This window comes from Carassius carassius, chromosome 22 (assembly GCF_963082965.1).
Source record: "Carassius carassius chromosome 22, fCarCar2.1, whole genome shotgun sequence".
In the NCBI taxonomy this organism is placed as follows: domain Eukaryota; kingdom Metazoa; phylum Chordata; class Actinopteri; order Cypriniformes; family Cyprinidae; genus Carassius; species Carassius carassius.
This window is the reverse complement of record NC_081776.1, coordinates 741,374-766,709: the sequence shown is the minus strand read 5'-3', so window position 1 is coordinate 766,709 and position 25,336 is coordinate 741,374. Positions and strand designations below refer to the sequence as shown.

At 35.4% G+C, this 25,336-nt stretch overlaps 1 protein-coding gene across 1 annotated transcript in view; it reads right to left on the bottom strand.

Moving 5' to 3' along the window:
• Nucleotides 1-14,949, bottom strand: part of LOC132098620 (muscarinic acetylcholine receptor M2-like) — a 48,157-nt gene extending 33,208 nt beyond the window's left edge. Inside the window, exon 1 of the mRNA XM_059504687.1 lies at nucleotides 14,555-14,949. The gene's annotated coding sequence lies outside the window, so the exon portion shown is untranslated. The remainder of the gene's footprint in view (nucleotides 1-14,554) is intronic.
• Nucleotides 14,950-25,336: the final 10,387 nt, after the last annotated feature.

The following is a 25,336-nucleotide window of genomic DNA, read 5'->3' as shown; positions in this document are numbered from 1 at the left end:
TCGACACAAAATAAGATATTTTGAAGAACCAAAATAAAGAACCAAACAGCTGACGGTAGCCATTGACTTTCATTGTATTATTATTTTTTTGTTCCATTCTATGAAACTCAATGGCTACCGTCAACCGTCTGTTCACTCTTCAAAATATCTTCTTTTGTGACTTAACTTAGACTAAACTTAGGTTTGTGTGAGTAAATGATGACCACATTTCCCTGTAATTAAATCCGCTACTGTACCTTTAACAGTTCCATATGCAAATACGCCCTTTTATTAATCTCTAACCTGTTTCAGCATTTTTCTCGATATGCAAATGTGGGCATCATATGCTAATGAGCTGTAGGTAGGTGTTCTGGATGGATTTTTGTGTTGCCAGTTTTATAATAAAAATATAAAATACTATATTACATTTGAATGTTTTTTTATAAAAACAGATGATTGATGCATTATGCCGCCCAAGTGGCTTGCTCTCAGCGTTGGAACATTTGCCGGTTAATGAGGTGACTTTGGGCTTCATTAGCATTTTGCATGTCACAACAGTGGCGCAGTTTTCAGTGCAGGCCATCATTATAGCAACATCTGCTCTGGGCCAGGTTATGGGATGCGGTGTAATGGTTAAAGCTCAGTGCTGGTAACCAGAAGGCTGATGGTTTGAGCCTTCGAGAGGCGAGCGATTTACAATCGCCTCTGTGGCCTTGAGCGAGACCCTAGACACCTCAGTGACGCTCTGGATGGGGATGTTGCATGCTGCTTGATGACGCCATTGCCTGAGCGAGTGCAGATAAATAAAGATGGAAACTCATCACTTGACCATGAAACCCATTTAGACAGATATTAGTCTAAATGATGGCCTGAAGTCCTTGACATCTGTCCGTGACAGAGCTAGTGCTTCATTCTTGAATGGCCGTTCCTCCGACTCACATTTGTGCCTCTGATTAAGTTCGGAGAGATTCGGCATCCTTGATGTCAAGAGTGAGTACGGAGAGCTCAGAAAGAGCATTGTTGAACAGCTTATTCTCAGTTTTCAGCATTAACATTTAATTAAAGAACTTTTAATGTTGTTGAAAGAAGTCTGCATTTATTTGATCAAAAATACAGTTAAGACAGTAATATTGTGAAATATTAATGCAATTTAAAAATGCATTTTTTATTTAAACATTATAAATAATCAGATGTTTTTTGAGCAGGAAATCAACATTTCTGACCCTGGATCACAAAACCAGTCATAAGTGTACATTTTTCAAAATGCATCAGCTGAAAGCTGAATATATAATCATTCCATTGATGTATTGTTTAGAAACAGATCATATTTGGCCGAGATGCAACTATTTATGCAACTATGAGTGTGCAAAACAATCACAATATTGAGAAAATCGCCTTTAAAGTTGTCCAGATAAATTCTTAGCCATGCATATTACTAATCAAAAATTACATTTTAATAGTTTTGTTGTGTATTTTTGGCATTTTTATTAATTCTTTTTAATTATGCCTATATAGTTTTTTTTAGCACATCAAGTTTCTCTTGATAAAAATGAGAAATTACTAGCTGAATTTATTTTAAAATAGTTTTACTTTATTTCAGTTAACATTTATTTTATTTCAAGTTACAGAAACGTTTTCTGTATATTGTTTTGCTTTAGTTAACTACAGTATATAATACAGCTATTTCAGAGTTCACATTTTAATGCTATTCAAAACTGTACACTAGAGTAAACCAAAAACATGACGTAACCGAGACATTAAACTGAACAACAGAGCACACTGATCCTCAAAGAGCATGCTGGTGTATTTGTTGGTCTGTTCGTTTGTTGTGGGTTAAATCGAAGGGCATTTCCTAGCACTAACCTCTGGTTAACCCACATTTCTGTCTATCTGGGATCTTCCCTGCTGCGGAAAGTCTTGCAGAAGAAAATTCAATTTTAAAGGGCTGCTCCCTGCAAATCTTTCATTCCTGATTTAATTATGTCTCGCAGAGCAATCCCTCGACCCTGACCTCACACACACACACACACACACACACAGTTTTAAGTCTCTGGGGGATATTTGTAGCAATAGCCAAAAAACATTGTGTGGGTCAAAATTATCAATTTTCTTTTAAGCCAAAAATCATTAGGGTATTAAGTAAAGATCATGTTCCATGAAGATATTTTGTAAATTTCCTAACATAAAATTATGCATTACCTTAAAAAAATAATTTTTACTGAAATTGAAATAAAATGTAAACGATGTAGACATAAAAAAATATCTTTAACAATTAAAAATAAAAAGCAAATTCAAAATATGAATAAAAACGCTAATATTTTCTCTATAGTAAGATATCACTTGTGTGGGAGTGATGTAGTGATCATATTTTTATTGTCATATTTCTGAACACAGATGCAGATGTTTCCGTCACAATCCAGCATTAACGATTGTTTTCATGAGAATGTTTTAGCAGAAGCTTTTAGATCAAAAGATTTTTTGTGTGACCAAACGGTTTCATATGTTTTTCTAATGTTCTGCCACATTACCCTAAAATTAAAAGTCAATGCACGACCCTGCGCACTAACAGCCGGAGAAGATGACTGTCTGACAGCTCGGATTATTGTGCTGAATTATTGTGTCTGTGATTCAAAGTTAACTCTGAGTACAGATCTGGCTATTAATGAGAGCTTTGACCTGATACAGGACTGAACCGATTACAACATTACAAACTGCCTTTTTGGCTCGAAATATAACGAGCACAGATTATTCTCGCAGTGCAAGTGTAATTTGCATTATTCTGATGCACATATATATGCACATTATCTAATGCAATCTTAACATTGCCATACATTTTCAAGCATTTGCATACATTTTTTAAAATTACACTTTTGTTTTTTTTTTTGTTGTGAGTTTTTTCTTTCAGATCAGTCATGAAAAAAGCATCTTGCTGAGTAAGTTAAAGTTAGTTAAACTGCTCTCCAATGCTGCATTTATTAATCAAAAATACACAAAAAATTGTGAAATATTATTACAATTTGAAATAAACTGTTTTCTGTGTGAATCTGTGTTAAAGTGTAATTTATTTCTGTGATGCTCCGCTGTATTTTCAGCATCATTCCTCCAGTCTCCAGTGTCACATGATCTTCAGAAATCAGAATAATATGATGATTTACTGCTTAAGAAACATTTCTGATTATCAATATTGAAAACAGTAATGCTGTTGAATGTTTTTGTGTAAAGTGTCATTAACTTCCATTTAAATTTGGAGAGCAGTTAAACTTAAAATTGAGATAAAAAAAGAAAATAAATAATCGTATTCATGAAGCATGGTTCAAATTGACAGTAAAGGCATTTAAAATGCTAAGATTTATATTTCTATGTGAATAAACGCTGTTCTTTTGAACCTTCAATTCATCAAAGAATCCTGAAAAAAAGATTATATTAGTAAAAAATTAAATTATATATTCTTAAATTTATTTAAAAATTAAATATTCTTGCCAAACATTCACACTCATACTTGTTTGAAATGGTTCAGAGCTTTTTATTCCTGTCCAAAATGCACGGATTATCAGTGCAAAATGCATAAATTATTAAATATTTATAATAATAAGTTATAATTTCGGTTGATTAATAACCTAGACAATTATGCGAGCAAATAACACGTGTGACTCAGGAACACAAAACAAGATTGATTTGATTGATACATCATCTAAAAGCTGAATAAATAAGATTTCCATTGATGTATGGACAATATTTGAAAATCTGGAATCGGAGCGTGCAAAAAAATTCAAGACATTGAGAAAATCATCTTTAAAGTTGTCCAAATTAATTCTTAGCAATGCATATTAATAATACAAAAATTAAGTTTTGATATATTTACAGTAGGAAAAGTACAGAGTGAAGTTTTTGTCCACAGGGCTGTCAAGATGAAAGTATGATACAGAAGTCTTCAGTAGTTTAAAAAAGCACTTTGTGCGAAGAAAACACCAAAATTCAAGTCTGCTGTTGTCAAATCCCATTTGGGTCAGATATGGTGCTTCAGGTCTGATATTGATACGTAAAATAATTATTAAAACAGCTGTTTGATATGAAATCTAGAGCATTTTCATGTAGTTTTCTGTAGCATGCACTTTAACATGATGTAATGCTTTTATATATTTACATTTAGTCATTTTCCAGACACTTTTATCCAAATTTGGGGATGCATATACAAATATACACTACTAATCAATTTAATTATATATATTTTTTTTAATTTTCGGAGCACAGGGTCCTCCATTGTTTTCAGTTGTTTGTCTTAATTTGAATGGGTTTCATGCATTTGTATTAAATATAAATAGTTTATATCTAATCAGCAAATCAGCATATTATCCTGATTTCTGAAGATCATGTGACACTGGAGACTGGAGGAATGATGCTGAAAATACAGCGGAGCATCACAGAAATAAATTATAGTTTAACACAGATTCACACAGAAAACAGCTGTTTTAAACAGTAATAATATTTCAAAAAATTTTGATATTTTTTTTATTTTTGATCGAATAAATGCAGCTTTGGTGAGCATTAAAAATTATACATATATATACTTTTAGATGGTTCTATATTTAATTGGCTTGGTACCAATTTAATCTAAAACTCTCTGGTTTCTGTAGTCCTCAGAAGAGAGGAAGTCGATGTGGGTCGAGTAAGTGTGACAGGATCGTCATTATCACGTGTCTAATGAGTCTAAACTGCTTTTGCGGATGTTGCAGGTATGCAGCGGTGTTACCTGTCTCAGGTGATTAGACGGAGAACAGGACGGGAGCTTGTCCTCCTCAGAGTCCGTATTTTTGCGCTCTCGCCACACGTCGGCAGGATAATAGTGGCCACAAATCATCCCGTAGGCTTCACTGGGCAGGAAATTGATGTTCTTTCATTTCAAAACAATGGAGAGCCTTATGAGGGGCCTGATGATGTCATAACTCCAGCGGCTGACAGGGACAGCTCAATCAATCCCAGCATGCACTGGGGCTGCCATCCAAACGCAGGGCAGACATTCTCAATCACACACACACACACACACACACATGATGTAAACCGCTGCAGGTCTGTAAAGTCAGTCGAAGAGTGTTATAAATCTTTAAAGTTTCCGAGAGGTCAGACCTCATTATAGCTGATCATTTCAAGTCAACATGACGTTTATATTGGCCCTATTTACTTTCCTGGTCTGGTTGAACATGTTTTCACTCTTTTAAAATGAAAAATTAAATGTCTTTATTATATTAGTTACCTTTTTTTCTCTTGGTGATAATAATGATAAGCAGCAGTCAAATAACTGTTTGGGTGACATTTGACTCTAAAATCCAAAGGAAAGAAATAAGATTTTTTTTTTTACTTTAATTCCATGTGTGAATGGAAAAAATGTATGAATTTTAATTTATTTATAAAACTAGTAGTCAATTTAAATAACTTTCAATTTCTACAATTTCTAACAAATACAATTAATTATTCTTAATGGTGACGATTTAAATTTTTTTTAATTTATAATTTATTTATTTATAATAAATGTATTATTTTTTATTTATTTGTAATACTAGTGTTCAGTTTAAACTATTTTTTTTTTTTTTTTTTTGCTTCTTAAAATAATTATTTCATTCCATACAGGAAATGAATAAGCATGACTTTTTTGTATTGTGAGTTTACTTTAATGCATTATGCATTATTGTAATGTATCTGCACATTTTACTTCTACGAAATGGTTTGAAATCCCTCTTATTCTTATAATACTTCCAAGATGTTTAAATAGTGTTCAATTGAAATAAAACATTTTACTTAGTATATTTTAATGCAAAATATAAACTTATTCACCACCAGTTGCATGAGATTCATCATGTAGTCATAGTTTCAGCAGACATTGAACACAGCGTTCATTTCCACATAAAACATGGATAACGTCAGGCTAACCTTTGCTGGTTTTCTTAGTTTTGCTTCTATTGACCTCATTTGTACAGAAAGTGGCTTTGGATAAAAGCATCTGCTAAATGACTTAATGAAAAGTCCTGCCCTACTTTTTAATCTCACTGAATTTCCAGTTTTATTATCATATATGTCAGAGAACCTAAGTAAAATAGGTTGCCGATGCCATTTCATGTTGACTTTCTACTTAAAAATGTCTGATTGAAGTCTCGTAGCAGTACAGATGTTATGGGTTAATTACGCCACATAAAAAGCACTTAAACATCAGCAAGCTTTTCGTCAGGAATACACCATGATTCGAAGCCGATGCTCGGAAAACCACAGCCCTCGTGACCACTAACACGGCAGAAAACACTTCAAAGCCACCGGACACATGTGTGACCGATGTCCTTTTCCTGCCTGTCAGAGATGAGAGAGAGAGAAGCAGCGGGAATATCTCACACGTGCTCCAAAACACGCTTGCAGAGCATCCAACACGCTCCCGAACGCTCTGCTGTCAGATTTATGGTCATGGTTGGCTGATTGTTGAGTGATGGTGGAGTGTGAACACACACACACACACACACACACACATCAATGTCAAATCTAAGATCCACAGACAAGGTCATCATCAGCATAACACAGATGCAAGGCAGAATGCTCATAATATTTCTGTATTACGGACACTATATGATGCAATTTTTCAACATGCATAGAATATATATTTGACCTCAAAGCTAAAGTTTGATGTCAAACATGCATATGTTCATACATCCACAGAAACACACACACACACACACATATATATATATATGCAGCACTGCGTTCCAGTGCATGTCAGATCTCAGCGACACAAAGAGAAAAGAAAAAGAGAGAGAGAGAGAAAGAGAAAGAGCTGGAAATGAGGTTATGATATTGAAGCAGAAGTTATTTCTAGTTTTATATTTATAATGAAATGTTTTGACAGGTTCTTTCCTCTAAAGCAAATCGAGCTGCTGAAATGTCCAAAAATCTAGGATGTTAAATATGCTTTTTTTTTTGTGTGTTTACTGATTCTCTCATTTGAATTTTTTTATAGTAAATAGAGAAGTAGGTTATGTATGTGATTTTATTTTTTGTGTGTATGTGTGTGTGTGTGTGTGTGTGTGTGTGTGTGTGTGTGTGTGTGTGTGTGCATTTCAAATCATTTAAGCACATTGTGCCCAAAGTTTTCATTGCTGTAATGCATCCAAATGTATTATTTTTAGTTCTCCCTTTTAATCGTTATTTTTATTCTCAATGGTGATTTAAATTAATGTAATATATTATTTTCTTATCTATAATATTGTTTTCACTTGACAGTTATATGACTTTAGGGGAAAGTGTGTTTAATTGTCGTGAACATAATGTCCAGTTAGTTACTGTAATTCATACAAAATTATTTTGTAATTCCTTTTATTATCAGTGGTGATTTTAATTAATATAACACATATTTTTTTTCTCTATGTTACAAAAATACTGCAATAAATTTTTATAATATTTTGTTTTGATATTTAAATTAGCACAGTAACACAAATAAATAACTGATGATTTAAAAACATTGTCTTTACCTATGATATATGCTTATTCTTTGTATAAAATATAAATTCTTATTTCAGTTTTTTTTTTTTTGTGACATGACACTTTCATAGGCTTCATAAGACTCGCCTGTAGACATTTGGAATATGAATTAATCGTAAATAATACAGTAAGACAACATACTGAGATGACTATAAGATTGATCGTAATTTCAGTGACGGAAACCACAGGAGAAGTTTTGTTAACATCGCAAACTGTAATTTCACAAAGTGTACACTGCAGTGTTCGGAGAAAGCCTTTTAGAAACAGTGCAGTGTTTCCAGCTGTTTGTGATGTCAATTTTGCCGTTTCTTTGGCTCGAAGGCTTTCATTTCCCTTTTAGAGCAACACTAATGGTGTAATTACAAGTCCCACAAAATGCTGCCATATATGAAGAACTCAAGCAAACACGGTGAAATCCTTTCAAAATGAAAAAATGTGACGATAAACAGATGCTATCTGGCGATCAAAAACATCTACCGATATTGCAACGTGCTGAAGTGAGATGCGAGTGGCAAAGTGGCTATTAAAAAACTGAGACGTGTGGTAAAACTACAAAAAGATGTCCTATCAAATAATCTTTTATTCCTACGTGTGCTCATCCAAAGCTTTACAAACTTAAAATTAACCACAGAAGGCAAGCCGTGATATTTCATTGTGTCTGAGCAACACACACACACACACACCTGATACCATCAGAGCTTTTCCAAGCTGTTTTTCTTTTTCAGCTGCTGATGTCTGTGATCTAGAACAGAGCGCTGATCTCTGAAAGTCACAGGAGTGGAGCGGCGTTCAGAGGCAAATAACCCCGCAGTTATTCCATAGAGATGGAAAGAGATGAATCTCTAGCAGATAGATAATTGGAAAGAAGCTCTCTGGAGACGTGCATCAGAAGGCTGGTGTAATTAGAGCGGAGGAGTGTGTGAGGAATCTAAACGTTTCTGTGTTTGTGTCCTGTAGAGCCACTCAGACACACGAGTCCATCTGTTTCCTGCTGCCATCTTCACCTGCATCCAAACTTCCTCTAAATAGTTCTGAGTGTGTGCTGATGATTTTCGAGAGTATTGATCATATCTCATCATACTCCACGTAAACACAAGTGCATCTGGAAAATAGAAGCTCCATTTTTAGCGTAAACGTTTTTTTTATTTTTCAGTTCATTTACTGTTACGGCAGAGCAACAGTTTCAAGAGAATCTTACTTGGTAAGATCATGTTCCATGAAGATTTTTTGTAAATTTCCTACAGTAAATATATCAAAACTTAATTTTTGATTAGCAATATACATTGTTAAGAGCTTAAATTTTGACAACTTTAAAGAGCGTTTTTCTCAATATTCAAATTATTATTTTTATTTTTTATTTTTTTGCACCCTCAGATTCCAGATTTTAAAATAGTTGTATCTCGGCAAAATATTGTCCGATCCTAACAAACCATACTTCAATTGGAAAACGTATTTATTAAACTTTCAGATGATGCACAAATCTCAATATCAAAAAATTGACCCAACCAAAGATTAAGCAAATGTTTTGATAGCGTGCATTTGTTGCTGTATATCCCAGTGTTTAAGTCTATTATTGCACTGCACGCCACACCGCGTCTCCTGCTCTTCACTTCACCGTCTGTTTTTGGAAAAGTCTTCAGGTCTAAAGATATCTGAATCTCATTTAGTTTGGAAGACGGACAGTAAGGCTGAATATCCAGACTCGAGAATCCTGCCAGAGCCAAAACGATCTACCTACGAGACTGAGAGAGCGAGGTGTGTGTGTGTGTGTGTATTGATTGCTGTAAATGCACTGGGAAAACTGGGTTGATGACCTTATGTTGGGTCGCGTCCAGCTCTGTTAACCCACTTCATGCACTTTAAATGAAAGAAGAACGCAGGCCATGAATACTGATGCTTGGGAGGACAGCTAAAGCTTAAAACCTACACTAAACCAACCTTGATCCGGTTCCGACCAAGTCTTAAACCAGTCTCATTGATCAATTTGCTTGTTTTATAGCTAGTGCTTGATCTTTCAGGCTTAGCAATAATCCGCTTTAAAGGCAGCTGAAGAAACTTGAGTTTGATAAGGCCAGTATTTTTGTTTCTAGAGGACAAATGCTGAAATCCAGATGAATAAAAACACACACGGACACACCACGGCTAGCACACTAGTTAGGGTAGTAATAGAAGTGTGCACGGTGAATTAAATCACATCCTGGCTTCTGCACATTGTAAAAGCGATCTGTGAATTCAGATTTGATTTGAGTTCATAGGACCTGGAATGAAGTTCTTGTAATTCGACTGGCTGTGTTTACTCTGGGTTATGTGTCGACATTTGACTGAATTACCATGCTACTGTGTTCAATTTATTTAAACAGAGTCATGAGGATGAGAGACAGAAGCTTTATTAAAGTTTTCACTGACACTGAGCATTGCATGTGTGTAAACAGCAGAAACACCAACACTGAACGTTTGTGGTATCATTTATCTGCTTGCGTAATAATATACAGATTTGTTTAGATGTTTATTACAGAAATGCTGCGGTTGTGGCTAGCTGCATTTGTAATAATCCAGCTGTGTTCTAGACATTTACAATAACAGATTGTTTGATTAATGTCATATGGATTTATTTACGTTTATTGTAGAAATATTGAAGCTATACCAAGTTCTCTCTGAACATCAAGCCTTACAGTGTAAACTTAACAAGAGCGAGAAAGAGTGATCACCAGTGATACACAATAACCTCCAAGCCCCTTAAACACACACACACACACACACACACACACACACACACACAGAGTCCCCTCTGTCAGATCAGCTCGTGTCTGACAGTGTTTTGTGCCTCAGGAGTTTTGCACAGAGAATATCAGATGTGAAATGTAGAAAAATCCCTCAAACACGCTGTGTCGCACAAGCAGAGAGATCACCAGAGTGTGTCAACAGACTGACTGCTCACACACACACACACACACACACACACACACTAGTGATGGGTCGTTCGCGAATGAGCCGACTCTAAGAGCCGGCTCTTGTAGGTGAACGACGGGAGCTGGCTCGCATATCTAAAGAGCCGACTCTATTTAAAAAAAAAGGCATTTTATTTTATTTAAAATAATTGACTAATTCAAAGAACAAAAAAAGTGTGAAACTAAAATATCAAAAGTTTCCAAAGCAACGTCTCATTTTAATTTAGTTGATGCACTAAAACTGCAATAAAAATGAATACAAATATATATACATATTTTTTTATTTATATGATATATAGATTTTCCATGCATTTACATACATTCCAAAAATAAATTAATTCAAAATCATATTAAAAACTAAAGCTGATCTCAAAGGCACTTAAAAAAACACTGCTTAAAATACACAATCTCAAAATATTTTAATGTAACTATTTTCTCTATCCACAGTTTTGGACGCCCATTTTAAAGTTTACCAGCTCCACTTATGCATCAGATCTTAATTTGAGCTCTTCCCATGATCTATCTGCTTCTCACTGGTTTTAAGGGATTATATTATACAACTTATTAGTGTCTGTTTTTATTTGTCCTCGGGAGAAACATCAGAAGCAGTGTTGGTACATGAAGCGATTGAGAATGGCACTGTGTCTCCAGAGCTGTGCGAGAACAAGACTTTCCTCTGGGCTGTGCTCACCAGGCTCCAGAAAACAGTGAGTACATTTGCATATATTTTTCATTTGTCTCCCTTGGAACGGATGACGGAGGTTTGGCAAACCTGCTGTGAAGCTGATGAGATGCAGAGAGCGTGTGTGGGATCATTAGAGGAGTAGTTCAGCACAAAATGAATGTTGTGTCATCACAGTCACTTTGGTCGGTGGGAAAAGAGCACCTGGGATGTTCTGTTAAATATCTCAGGTTTGGAACGACATGAGGATGAGTAAATGATGATAGGGTATTTATTTTTGTGTGAACTGAACTAAAATATACAAAAATATATCGTGAGAAATGTTACATTGAGTTATGTTTAAAAAAAATGTTTTTTTGTTTTGTTTTGTTATTCAAACGTTCATGGAACGTTCCATTTTGTCATTTTGGAACGTCATGGAAATGTTACATTTTTGAATGTTCTGTGAGCGTTCCGAAACATACAGTAACTTTTAGAAAAACACCCAAAGGAAACGTTTCAGGAAAACCCTTCCATGAATGGACCTTTTTCACATCTCCGGGTTTCTCAGCAGCAGAAGTCATCATAGTTGGGTAAATAATAATTTTAATGTTATTTTATTAGCACAGAGCATTATTTAAGACCAGAACGTTTGTTTATAAATTTGAGAGAACATTTTCAGAACATTCTAAGAATGTTGAGGACATACCATATATGGACATTCATCAAGCTAATTACATGTGTGTGTGTGTGTGTGTGTGTGTGTGTGTGTGTGAGATGCTGTCAGTCAGTCTGACACGGTCTCTACAGTCCTGTTAGCACTTATAAATGATTTCAACTGCAACTCCATAAACATTATTCACCTCTCCTGTGCACACAGCAGAGATCATTACGTCTTTTCTTCACCAGCTCAACACCAGCATCAGCCAAACACAGAAGACTCTTAAAATAGAAGTATAAAATGAAAAGGTGCATGACGACGGACAGGTGAAATGCAGAGCCAGGACTTCAACAGCATTGACCAGCACAATATCGCTTTCTGTTTACATATTTAACATATACTTTTAATGGTAAAATTATGTTTATGATGTAAATAAATAGTGTTATAATGCTAGTATATTAATATAAAAAAGTATTATAAATATATATATATATATATATATATTATTTTTAATAGTAAAATATTTTATTATAAAGTTTATCATAATGTAAATATTATATTGCTAAAACATTTTATGCGATTATATATTTTTATATTATATGTGTTTATATATTTATGTAATTTAAGTATTTCTAATGATTTTTATTATTGACATTTAATAATCTGTTTGGTTTGTCTTTCTGTTGCTAATGCATAAATGTTTATTGTCCATTTTATTATTTATTAAGTATTGCATTTATCTAAATGTGGTCTGAGTGATCAGATTTTCCTGTTTTGGACCCTGTTTATTTGTATTTATTGCTGACCTCCAGCTGGACTGAGCCTGAAAGTGTCCCTGAGCGCCCGGACTTAGATCTGTGTCACGTGACATCAGGGGGCAGGACTTTTTCATTCTAGAGAGCATGTGATTGGACAAAAAATAATAATCTGCGAGTCATGAGTCATCAATATTTAGGAGAGTTTTTAAGGCTCAAACTATCATGTTGATGGTCTTAAACACACATACATGGACTAAAATCCATATATATATGTGTGTGTGTGTGTGTGTGTGTGTGTGTGTGTGTGTGTGTGTGTGTGTGTGTGTGTGTGTGTGTGTGTGTGTGTGTGTGTGATAGAGGTATACAGCACATATTGACTATTTAAATATACATTTTTAGTACACACTGTACAATTTAACCCTGAAATATTGTGTGTAAAAAATACTATATATTAAATGTAAAAAAAAAAAGATCACTTAGAATTTTATCTGTAGCGTTCTGTTTTTTCCTCCAGTGCGCGTTCATGCGCGCCCCCGTCTGCATCTAACGCGCGCTCTAACGGACAGAACGCGCCAAACCAAAAGAGCGAGAAACGTACAACAGCGTGAAGAACATCTCATGAAACCATTTCGCCGTGAATAAAGCTTCATTTCAACTGCGCACTAGTTCCAGTTCAGCACATTTCACCTGTACAGCGTCCACAAGTGGAGTTGATGCCTAAAGTATGAGCAGTCATGAGTAGATGTCTATTTTCTTTCGCCTATGAAATATTTGCCAAAACTTGAAGGTTAAAAACTAGCAGACGCGTGACGCGCTTTGATTATCGATTCCGCGCGCGCTTCCTGATCCATGCACAGAGCAGCAGAGGAGATAAATCAGAGATTTAAGATGAAAACTTCCAGCACAAGTTATTGATTCATAACAGTTAATCCTTGCCCAAACATTAAGGGAAAGCATTAGAGGCCAGGACCGGTGGTGCGTGACCTTTTCCAAATAATGATGTGAACCTCCTATGGAGAATAAAACAAGACTATTAAACGCGCATCAAAGAAATCCTCCATCCAGCGCGAATTTGCCTTGCGGATCCCACATTTCTGTTGGACACATTGGTTTATACCAGTTTGATGAGCGCTGTTTCTATTAAAGAAGGTCTGTAGTTGGAAATTAACGAGGATATATCCGTGCACAGGAGAGAAAACCACGCGCCACGAACGCCAGTCGATCACAACAGATGGAAAATCAGTTCACACACATTGGGACGGTGCCCAATATCAATAATGTCATGGTAGCCTACATAGAGACACTTTAATTGACAATAGTTGACATGTGCATACATTTTTGCATTATTTAGGGCAGATGCATGACAAGCAACTGACCAACTATAGTTTACATAATTATTCCGTCCAGTGTTTAAATGAAATGTCGCGCGCAAGTGCGCAAAAACCTTTTACGCACAACTCGAACGGCAAGGAATGCAACCAAATCAGTTTCTCTGAACCCTCAAATGTTCGATCTGATACCCAGATGTTATTTAAAAGACTGAAGGCATTTTTTTCGGGTTGGTTTGTGCGTAAATTCCGTTTACGGCATTGTCTGCGCGCAAACGGAGCCCAATTGAGCCATTTTCTAGCTCATGTCTGCTCTCGGATCTGCCGAAAATACTCTAAATGGTCTCTGATGAGTGAAGTCTTAAAGTTGCTTACGCGCCTGGCTTGAGTGAGTTAAGTTGAGGACAGCGCGTGAAATCGGCGATGCTTATGGAGTCTCCATGGAGCGTCAAGTGCAACAGCTCAATCCAAGAAACAGCTACAGTGAGCCGCGTCTCCTGGTGCTTTCCATCGATTTCAAGCTCAGTGGGACTTTTACACACACAAAAAAAAAATTATTTGGGAACCTTGTGTTTTTTTCATGCGCGCTCCTTGACGCGCGTTTAATGGTTTGCAGGCTTATGAAAGCATTGGCTCGTGCGTGATGTAACAAATCGGCTGAAATATTTTCTAGACAGCTCGCAGTTACAGACAGTTTGTCCTACCTGCTCTCAGTCGCTCCTGGCGCCCGCGGGGTCGCTGCTGTCCGGGTCCGTGTGGTGACGCAGCTGGACGTCTGAGGACATGATGCTGGACGGTCGGAGCTCTTCTCGTGGGTGAACGCGAAGTGAGGAGTGGAAACGAGGAGTAGGAGAGCAGGAGGGAGGGGAGGAGACGCAGGAGGTCTCTTTACAGCATCACTCTCACATCAGCAACACACTTCAGTTTAACGGCGTCAGAGCTTCCTCAGTATCTCTCAGTTTACGGTGTTTACGCGCAAATGTGATGTGGTGCATCAGCCTCGGGCTTTTATAGTCGGGGAATGGGCACACTGGTTCGTCTCGTGGGCTTTAACTGGATTAGATGCATGTGACGTTCAGGTGACTGAACGTCGTGCGATTGAGCGGATCGATTCTATCTCCGGACGCCGTGATGACGCGCTCCGGCGCGTGAGGATTAAACGCGATTTGAGCTCACACACCTCCGTGCCACACTAAACCAAAAAACCCTTTTAGCGGAAAATGTAGCACTACGCTGTACGTGTAACGCTCGGTGCATGATCAGAAAACATGGTATCGCCTGCGTACATGTCCTAAAAGATGTTATTTGCTATAGTACTTCTCCAAACCGATGGTTTTACTATGGTACCAGTACAAAAAAAAACAAATAAACAAAACCTTTTTTTGTAGTATAATGGCGATTTAATTTAAATTTCCATTTAGTTACAAAATGTTTTTTTTTCTGAATGTTCTGTCAACCCTGTTTTTTATCATTATTGGTTATACGAACTTTAAGGGAACATTCCATTTTATCATGTTTCAAACATTGTGGAAACGTTACTTGTGAATGTTCTCTGAACGTTCTGAAACAATTAGCAACGTTTAACAAACACGATTAAAGACCAGATCACTTCGAATGAACGTTCTATTAACGTTACGAGAGCGTTCCCTGTTAGCTAATGTATTTATTAAAGCGACAGTTCACCCCCAAAAAAAAAAAAAATCTGTCATAAATTCACCCTCAAAATTGTCCCAAACATATCTGAGTTTCATGGTGAACATGAAAGAAGATATTTTTGAAGAATGTTGGTAACCAAATTTTTTTTGGTCCTAATTGACTTCCATAGTATGGGTAAGAAAAAATAAAAAACTATGGAGGTCAATGGGGACCAGAAACTGTCTTTAACAATAAGTTTTATTTTATTTTTTAATCATTATGTGTGTTCTCTGGGAATTGAACCCAGAACTTTTTGCGCTTCTAACACAATGCTCTCCACTGAGCCACAGGAACACCTAAATCTTTAAGAATATTTATATACCATGGTGATATTTCCAATATAGGTGATTAAAATGCTGCTGATTGACCAGGTACATGTACAAAGAAACCACGATCACCGTGGAACTATTAGTGTGAGCATTGAGATCCCACACTAACTCAGACAGACAGATCAAAGCAGCTGATGTTGTGATTGTGTTTATGCAGGTGTCCCCGAAATGAAGTGCCATGCTATTACCATAAGAATGCAACATTTGAATATAATCGGATGTTTTGGAAACCATGCTCTTCTTTGAAGTGCCTTATTATAGTGATATTCAAATACTGTGAGTACATCAGACTTACCGTAGTACAACCACAGTGCTTTCTTTTTTTAAGGGGTGTGTTTGAGGGTTTTCATGCATGAATGTGTTTGAGGATGTGAAGATTAGACTGACATCTACTGGGGGAAAACTCGCTGTCTCAAAGTAACCAGAAGCGCTATTAAAATGTGTGCTTTGGGCTGTTAATTGTCTGTAGTTGTGCACGTCAGTTGCATCCCTCACTTCACGTTATACATGACATGCACAACGATGGTGTTTCTCAGCATTATCAGTTTCTTTTTAACAATGTTGTGTTGTTGTATTTTTTTAATTGAGAGTGGAGAGTAAGTGCTCGAAAGTTTGATTAGTAGAAGACAGTGTTGTTAGTTTAATCTGTGTGTTTAATTAGTGTCTTCTGCATTAGTTCACATGCCAATTTAGACCTCACTGTCAAGCTAACGCCATCCACTCGGCATATACATACATCTTTACTGCTACAATCTGCTCGGGGGAGGCAGGTTTTTATTGACAGCTGCTATTAGAAGAGCCTCTGCACCCGCAGCCGTGGCTCTCATTTAGAAAAAGGAGCAGCACACAATACACACATACAATCAGCACGGCTTCTCTCGCAGAGATAGCTTTGTCTGCAGCCCCAGAAAAGAGGCAAATTAAGTGAAGGAATGGGAGACAGGCAGAGAGAAAGACAGCCCGGTTTCAGTTTAAATGAACTGTCCATCAGCCGCCTGTCACTCTCACTGGGGGCCAAGGGACCAGCCGGGGATCAGGACAAATAAAAATCAATGAAAGGAATTTGGGACCTGTTACTAGTGCGTTTTTCTGCCGGTGTGTGACATGTAAGACAGTGTTGCATAACCATACAATACAGTTATTAGCATTTTTTTTAATGCTCTGTCAAGCATCACTATTGCAAATGTCGATAGGTTTACCATTATCAGAAAGCAATCACAGTCTAGCAACCGTAGAAGATCTTAGCAACTATACCTAGAAACCTACTTTCTATTGATTGTATATAGTAGAATCCCAGCTTAGAAAATGTTCCTAACATTCCCATTAAGTCATGAAACATTTCTGAAGAATCTCTTTGAAGATTCAAAATGTATCGTTTTGGGAACATTCCGTTGTATCATTTAGCAAACATTACTTTTGCTAAATGATACATTTTGAATGTATCATTTCTGAATGTTCTCTGAACGAATGTAGTAACATATTAGATAAACATCCAAATTAAATTAAATCCAAATCACATTTGTTGAAAGTTGTTTTCCGGAACCCTTGTAGTTGGATTTTTAACTAACGCTGTTTAATCTTACTGCTCATATTGATCTGACAGTGTACAGAGATCAGACTTAAAGGAATAGTTCACCCAAAATGAAAATTCTGTCAAATATATATATATATATATTTTAAGAAAATCAGTAACCAGACTGTTGAAGGTAGCCACTGACTTCCACAGTGTGGAAACAAAACTATAGAAGTCAATGGGTACCGGTAACATTCTTCTTTTGTGTTCAGCAGAAGAAATATCTCAGTTTGCAACAAGTGAAGTGTGAATAATTGATGAAAGAATTGTTCATGAACTCTCCAGTTAAAATGTTTCAGCGTTCCATGAACGATGTATAGACAATGTTTTTGTGTGAACGTTCTGAGAACATATTAAAGACCAGATAATGTCTTTCTCTCGGTGTGAACAGAGTCTCTGGGGTCTCTGCGAGTCTCTGATGTGTTCAAGTGCAGGTTCATTTTTGACTTTTAGTGTCAGTAAACAGTGTGTTGAATTAGAGGACAGCCATCGATCTGACCACCGAGAGAGAGAGCATCAACACACACACACACACACACACACAGAGACACACACTCCAGCTAAACTGCTTTGAAATCCCCGTTCAGACATTATAACATCAGCAGACCACTAAATGCCACCAAATGAATGAGTGTTTGTCAGGAAGAATCGAGATGCGTTGTATCTTACACCGTTGTTCAGACTGAATTATTTAAAGGGGAAGCGTGTCATTTATGCACTTCTGATGATACTAAATTTGCACATTTCAGGTGATAAAATAATTCAGAAATTCAGTGTTTATACATGCGCGCGCACACACACACACACACACAGTATAAATATACACATATAAGATTTTTGTAAGATGTAGATATGTTTCAATAAAAACAGTAATATTGTGAAAATCATGTTAGATATTCCAAAGCGACTCTTTTGATGCAAAACACTCATAAAGCCAGCAAACCATGTGCACGCACACATTTTTCCGTGGTGTGGAAAGAGAGAAGATGCATTTCACACAAGCTGCTAGTGTCACTTTGGCTTTAAATAAAGTCATGCATGCTTGACGTTTAAAATAAATGTTGTTTATAGTGAATTCACATATAATTTTTGTATGTTTTATATATACGATTTAGTTTTAATCCAAATGATGCATGTGCCAAGTGAGCATAATTTTTTATGTGATCTCATTTAAAAACTATCAATCACACGAAAACTAAACTAAAACTACAGAGACATTATTCAGATTCATACTGTATTCATACTTGCATCATTCTGTGCTGCTGAACTCAATACCCACAATCCTTCAAGGCACAAAGCTGGACCCAAACAGAAACGAAGAGGAACGTTTGTGAAAGCTGCAGTCGTGCCGTTGTTTCAACAAACCACCGTCAGGGTTCAATATTCATAAAACTGGCACAAAAAGTTCAAATACATGGAGAAATCATGTGGAACTTCCTTCACAGTGGAGACAGAAGCGCCTGTCTTTTCTCTCATCTGTTCATCTCTTCGGGTTATGCATTTATGATAATTGAATGAGTGTAGAGAATTGCATGTTGATGTAATAACTAACACACACACACACACACACAGAAGAGCATGCAGTGTAACTTTGCTCTGCTCCAGTGATTCTGTTCTTCATAACCTCCAGCGATGTGTGTGTTTGTTAGGTGTGTGATAATGTGTGTATTGTCTCGTGATGCTGAAAATCTGGGAAACCTCTATCCTTCCTATAGCGGACGATATGGGAATTAAGGAAGATTCTGGAACATCTGGGATCAGAGAAACACATCAAGAGTTTCAAAACCCTTACAACGGCGTCAAGCATGTGTGAGTGTCACAGTTACAAATGCATAAATGTCATTAGATGTCTTGATTGTAAATAAAGATGCACAAACTTTGCAAAACTGCTAAAACACTGAGGATGAAGACAATGTTTGTTAGACTTCATGCATATATATATATATATATATATATATATAAGGTTTAGTTATTTTAGCACTTAAACTAAACAAAATGTAAAATGTTGTCTTGGAAAATAGCTGAAATCAAAATGCATAAAAAAATCATAAATCTTCAAGTTTTGTGTTTGTTTGTTTATGCATGCTTTTAGTTTTAGTTAACTAATATCCCTGGTGTGCAGGAGTTTATCATGAAGTCAGACAGCTGGAAGACTTTCCTCTCGTAACATTAATCTTTCTCTCACACACACACACACACACACACACACACACACACGCTGGCTTGAATTCGCCCTTCTGCTCATTTTTCATGGACTAAACTCTGGTGTTTAACAGCATTTAGATATGACTGATGAAACAGTGTGTGTGTGTGTGTGTGTCTTTGTTTCAGGCCTCTCATGTTCCATTAGTGTTCCATTGTTCCTGTTAAATGAAAGCTGCTCGTGCACCAGGGACACTCGCACACTAACTAGTGCTCCCTGGATATCTCATCTCAACATGCTAATTGAGCCGAATGCTGATTTCCGTATAGTTTTTCAGGAGTGACTGTAATAATGAGAGCCGGCCGCGGGGTTTGTACTCTCATCTTGAAGCTGTGAACATGACAAGCGGCTTAAAATAACCTCGCTGGACATCTCTAATGAGTTTTATTGAATGCAGCAGACTCTTAAAGGTGAAGTGAGTCGTTCCTAATCCGCTCGTATGATTGTTTTGTCCCGTGTTCATAACTGCCTCGAGCAGCTGTTTGCATTCATTCAGACGAGGACAGCTCCTTCTGCATGAGATGAGAAAGACCCAAATATACGTAAATGGCATTTCAGTGACTGGTGGGACTTTCATTCATACACTGAAAACAAAAATTTGGTTTAGGGTTTACTCAGAAATTGCCAGTAAATTTTAGTTGCACAGTAGATTAAACTTTGAAGCATAAAGACCATAAAAGTACTAGAAATAGTATTTTCTTGTTTTAGTTACAGCAGAAAACAAATGTATATATACAGTATATATATGTGTGTGTGTGTGTGTGTGTGTGTGTGTGTGTGTGTGTGTGCGTACTTTAAAGTACACAGTGAAAATCAGTTGCATAAACAATATTTAAATAAAATGTAAAAAATGCAAGGCTTTTACATGAACTCCTTACAAATATATAGAAATAATGTAAATAAATAAATACAATGCACAGCAAATTCAGGTGCAGCAACGAATAACAAAACATATGCAAGGCCTTTAAGTAGACACAAGACTACTGAACAATAAATAAAGATAAGTGGTAAATATTTATATATTTAAAAATGTCAAAAAGTGCACAGTAAAAATCAGGTGCACGAATATGCAAAAGTCTAATATAAAAATAAATAGATTCATCTATTTTGAGAAAATTTTTTTTTACATAAATGTAAAAAATAAATACATATATAAAAATAAATACGTGCACAGTGAAAATCAGGAGCAGTAGTAAGTAAAGGTATAATATAAAATGGAAAATAATTAAAAAGAGACATGTAAAAAATGTATAATAAATTATATATATAAATTATAATATAGCTACATTTAAAATAAGTGTAACGCCTTTAGTTATAAACATGTTACAATTAAATAAAAGTAAAAATAAGAAAAAGTAATATTCGCACAGAAGAGTAGATCTTTGCATTTAATGCTGTGATGTGTTCAGAGTTACCCACAATGCACAGCAGCATGAATTAGTAATGTGGATTGCGGTGTTATTGTTATTTATGTTATTCATGCTGTTGTTGTGTTTGTCGTGTGGGAATAATTACTGTTTTTGGTTAGCGCTGTTATAGAGGAACAGAATGCACTGACAGCTCGCTTCACTATGGTTTGTTTATGAAGTGTGTTCATGTCAGAGCTGAAATCTGTTCATTAATGCATCATGAAGCGAGTCATGTCCAGTGAGAAGCGTCTCCTCAGGTCAAATCGAATCGAATCAAGAGGAATCAGACAGCGATCAATCAAGCGATGTGTGTGTATTACCACTTTATAATCTCCATCTGTCCGTCAGGCTCAATTATAGAAATAAAGCTGATATTTAAATAAATTATAAGAAATATTAGTCTTTACTAAAACAATTAATTGGCAACTAACTGAAGTGTGTTGATGTACTAAAATCACTAGCAATAAACATTTGTAATTAAAATGAATTTTAATAGAAATATTTGAAAACTAAATTAAATTGCTATTTAATAATTGTTAATAAATAGCATAGTTATTGTGGTTGAAAACACGGTTTCTGAAAAAAAAAAATATATATATATATAACAGTTAATAATGTACATATTGATATGTATATAGATATATTGATTGATTTATTATAATCTAATGCAATGATTATTAATATATTAAATAATTTAAATTTTATAATCAAATATAATTTGATAATTTAATTGCACATATTTTAGATAGATATAGATATATGGATATATTGCTATATTATCTTAAACAAAGTTCATTTTAGGAATTGTTTTACTTGATTTTGTTTGTGCTTTTTTTTTTTTTAAGTAATGCCTTTTGTGTGTAGGTTAATTACATTCAAATAATTTGGTTTCCTTAATATTGAGAAAATCGCTTCTTTAAAGTTGTTCAAATGAAGTTCTCAGCAATGCATATTACTAATCAAACATTAAGTTTTGCTATATGTACAGTAGGAAATTTACAAAACATCTTCATGGAACATGATCTTTACTTAATATCCTAATGATTTTTGGCTTAAAAGAAAAATTTATAATTTTGACCCATACAATGTGTTTTTGGCTATTGCTACCAATATGAGAGAAGCTACATCTGAGCTGCAGACGCCTGCAGAAGTTTGAGCTCTGTGCAAGAAACTAAAGCTCCTTCAAACACTGACTTAAGCTGACAGACCAGAAAGAGAAAGAGAACTTGTTAGCGTGTTGATAGTTCATTGGCTAATTAAACCACATTGACAGTAAAGTCTTAAAAACACTTCAGTGAGTTGTAGCCCAGCAGGGTCATCTGTCTGCACACACACACACACACACACGTGTTCTGTCGGTCAGAGCGCAGTGAAGCTGTGAATCTCCAGCTGACCTCGTGCATGCTGTGATCTTAATTAACTGCACAAATGTCCAGATTTCTGATTCCACGTTCACTCATTTAGTTCTCTGTTAGCTGAAGTTATACTGAACTTTGTACGCTAGTTACTGTACACAGACAGCAGATTGAGCAAACAACTTGATGCTGCTTTCTGAGAGTTTCAATCCGTGGATTTATAAAGCACAAGGAGAACCTCAAGTGCAGAAGAATTCATTTTGGTTGCATTTTAGTAGAATCCCAGAATGCATTGCAGCTAGCTCAGAGTCAAGAAAAGGTTGGTCTTAAATATATTTGATATTTAGTAAGTATCAATAAAAGAAGCTCAGTCTAACATTTTTATTAGGAATTAGTCAACAAGTCAAGTCAATTTTTAATTTATTTTATAATTATTATTAAATAATATAATCACTAAAACTTTAACTAAACCTTAATAAAAATAAAAGCTAATTCAAAATATTCACAACTATATAGTATATAAATATTAATTTTGCACATAAAGCCATTTTTTTATATATAAGATATAAATATGATAAAAATACTTATTTTAAGTTTTAAATAAACTAGTTTTTTACATAGCATTTATACATAAAAAAATATTGTATTTATTTTTCTTTCTTTTTTTTTAGCTTTAATATTCTTTTTAATAAAACGATCACTAAAACTGTAAATTATTGTTCTGATATTTAAGTTGATTTAAAGTATTAAAATAAACTAACTGGAATAAATTATGTTAAAATACTAGAATTGCTAAAACTAAAGTTGAAATAAAAATTAAAGCGAAAAAAAATAATAATATAAATATATGTAAATGAAAAAGGGCATGACTAAAATGACTGAAACTTAAACTAAAATAAAATTTTAAATTTAAATAAACACTAATCCAAAATATTAGTAATGATAAATTATATTAATATTAATTATTACATATGAATTATACTATAATGCATAATATAATAAATATTTATATAAATAACACAATGAAACGTATATTTAAAATGTAAACATAAAATGCAAACGAGTGCAAAATAGACTTTTTTAAGTTATAATAAAAATGCTCATTATCCTTTTTTAAAACATGTATTTTTGCAATCTTTATATTCTGTTTTTGAATGCAAAAAAATAAGTGACTTCACCATCACAGACCATCAGAAACGTCTAATGGGGTTACTGGACTAGTTCTTCATCCGTATGTTTCTATGCTTGTGGGAGAACAGGGTTTCAGACGTTTCATGCATTAGGAAGCAAAACTATTCGTGTCTGAGTGAGACAGACTCATTAGAGAGCAGCGCGCTCTCAACAGGGGCCAATCAAAGCGTGTGTGTGTGTGTGTGTGTGTGTGTGTGTGTGTGAGATCCACTAACTGTCCAGTGAGTTTGAGACATGAACCCGTGAGAGGTCAGGCAGTAACGAAGCGCTGGTGATTCACAGATCTTAATTGCAGCACATTTCTGTAATTCAGAGCAGTGACATTAAGCGTCAGGTTTTAGAGCTAAAGGGAAATTAGTGTCTGTTATTAACGTCTGCGTGGGACAGCAGCTATGACTCCAATCTCTCAGCTTTAATCCAAACTTAACCCTGTGTTACCTGAAAGATCACCAACTGGAGAGAGTTAGCTGTTAGCAATATACAATGTATGTATATTTGGTGCAAAACAAAGTAAAAAAAACACACAACTTTCCCCTTATTTTATGTTATGTCAAACATATTTTATTATGATCCTACAGGAATCGTAGTGAAGGTAACAGAAAACTTATATCTATTTTTTTTAAAGAAATTAATACTTTTATTCAGCAAGGACGCATTACGTAAATGGATCAATAACGACATTTGTTACAAAATATTTCTCTTAAAATAAACGCTGTTCTTTTGAACTTTCTACTCATCTGTGAATGCTGAAAGAAAAATGTATCACAGTTTCCATAAAAATGTTTCCAACATTGATGATAATCAGAAATGTTTCTAAAATCAGTATATCAGCATGATTTCTGAAGATCATGTGACACTGGAGACTGGAGGAATGATGCTGAAAATACAGCGGAGCATCACAGAAATAAATTACATTTTAACACAGATTCACACAGAAAACAGATGTTTTAAATAGTAATAATATTTCACTATTTTTACTGTCTTACTTATCAAATAAATGCAGCCTTGTTGAGCAGAGGAGACTTCTTTAAAAAAAAGAAAATAAAAATAGAAAATCTCTCCGACCCTCAAACTTCAGACTGTTATTATACAGTAACTTCCATCAATGTGCTGTTACCTCCACTTTCACTTGCTATAGCTTATAAAATCCTCTCATTTTCATCAGAATGCATAAAAAAACTCTTCAATCAAAAGGTTTGAAAGTTTCTCTCTGGCTCTTCTCATAACGTTCATTTGCCTTGTGAAGGAGTGAATAGTGAGTGTGTAAATGTAAATGAAGGAGTGAAATGTAGTGATTAAATGCAGATAGTTTGTGCCACAAATATTTCTAAGTTTCAAAGTCCAGAAATCTTTCTAGACGCTGAGATGAGGTGAATGGAAGAGGTCTGAATGAAACCAGGTCTGTTTGTTAATGCACACGTCTCCATTCGTCTCTTGTGCCTCGTCTTGCTCTTGGGTCTCTCTCTCTCTCTCTCTCTCTCTCTCTCTCTGTCTCTCTCTCTCTCTCTCTGCTCCCGAGTGCTTTTTAAATAACATCCCCTCAATTAAAGCACACAGACGAACCTCTCTAAAAGCCTGAGCCACAGTCAATCGCCTGCTTACAAGAGTCACACACACTTAGCACACACTGAGGTCCAAAGAAACACTCTGTTTACTGTCTAGTGTACTACATAGGGAGCTGCCTTCTGAGGGAACAACCGGCGGCGCTTCATTTGAGACTCTCTACAGGTC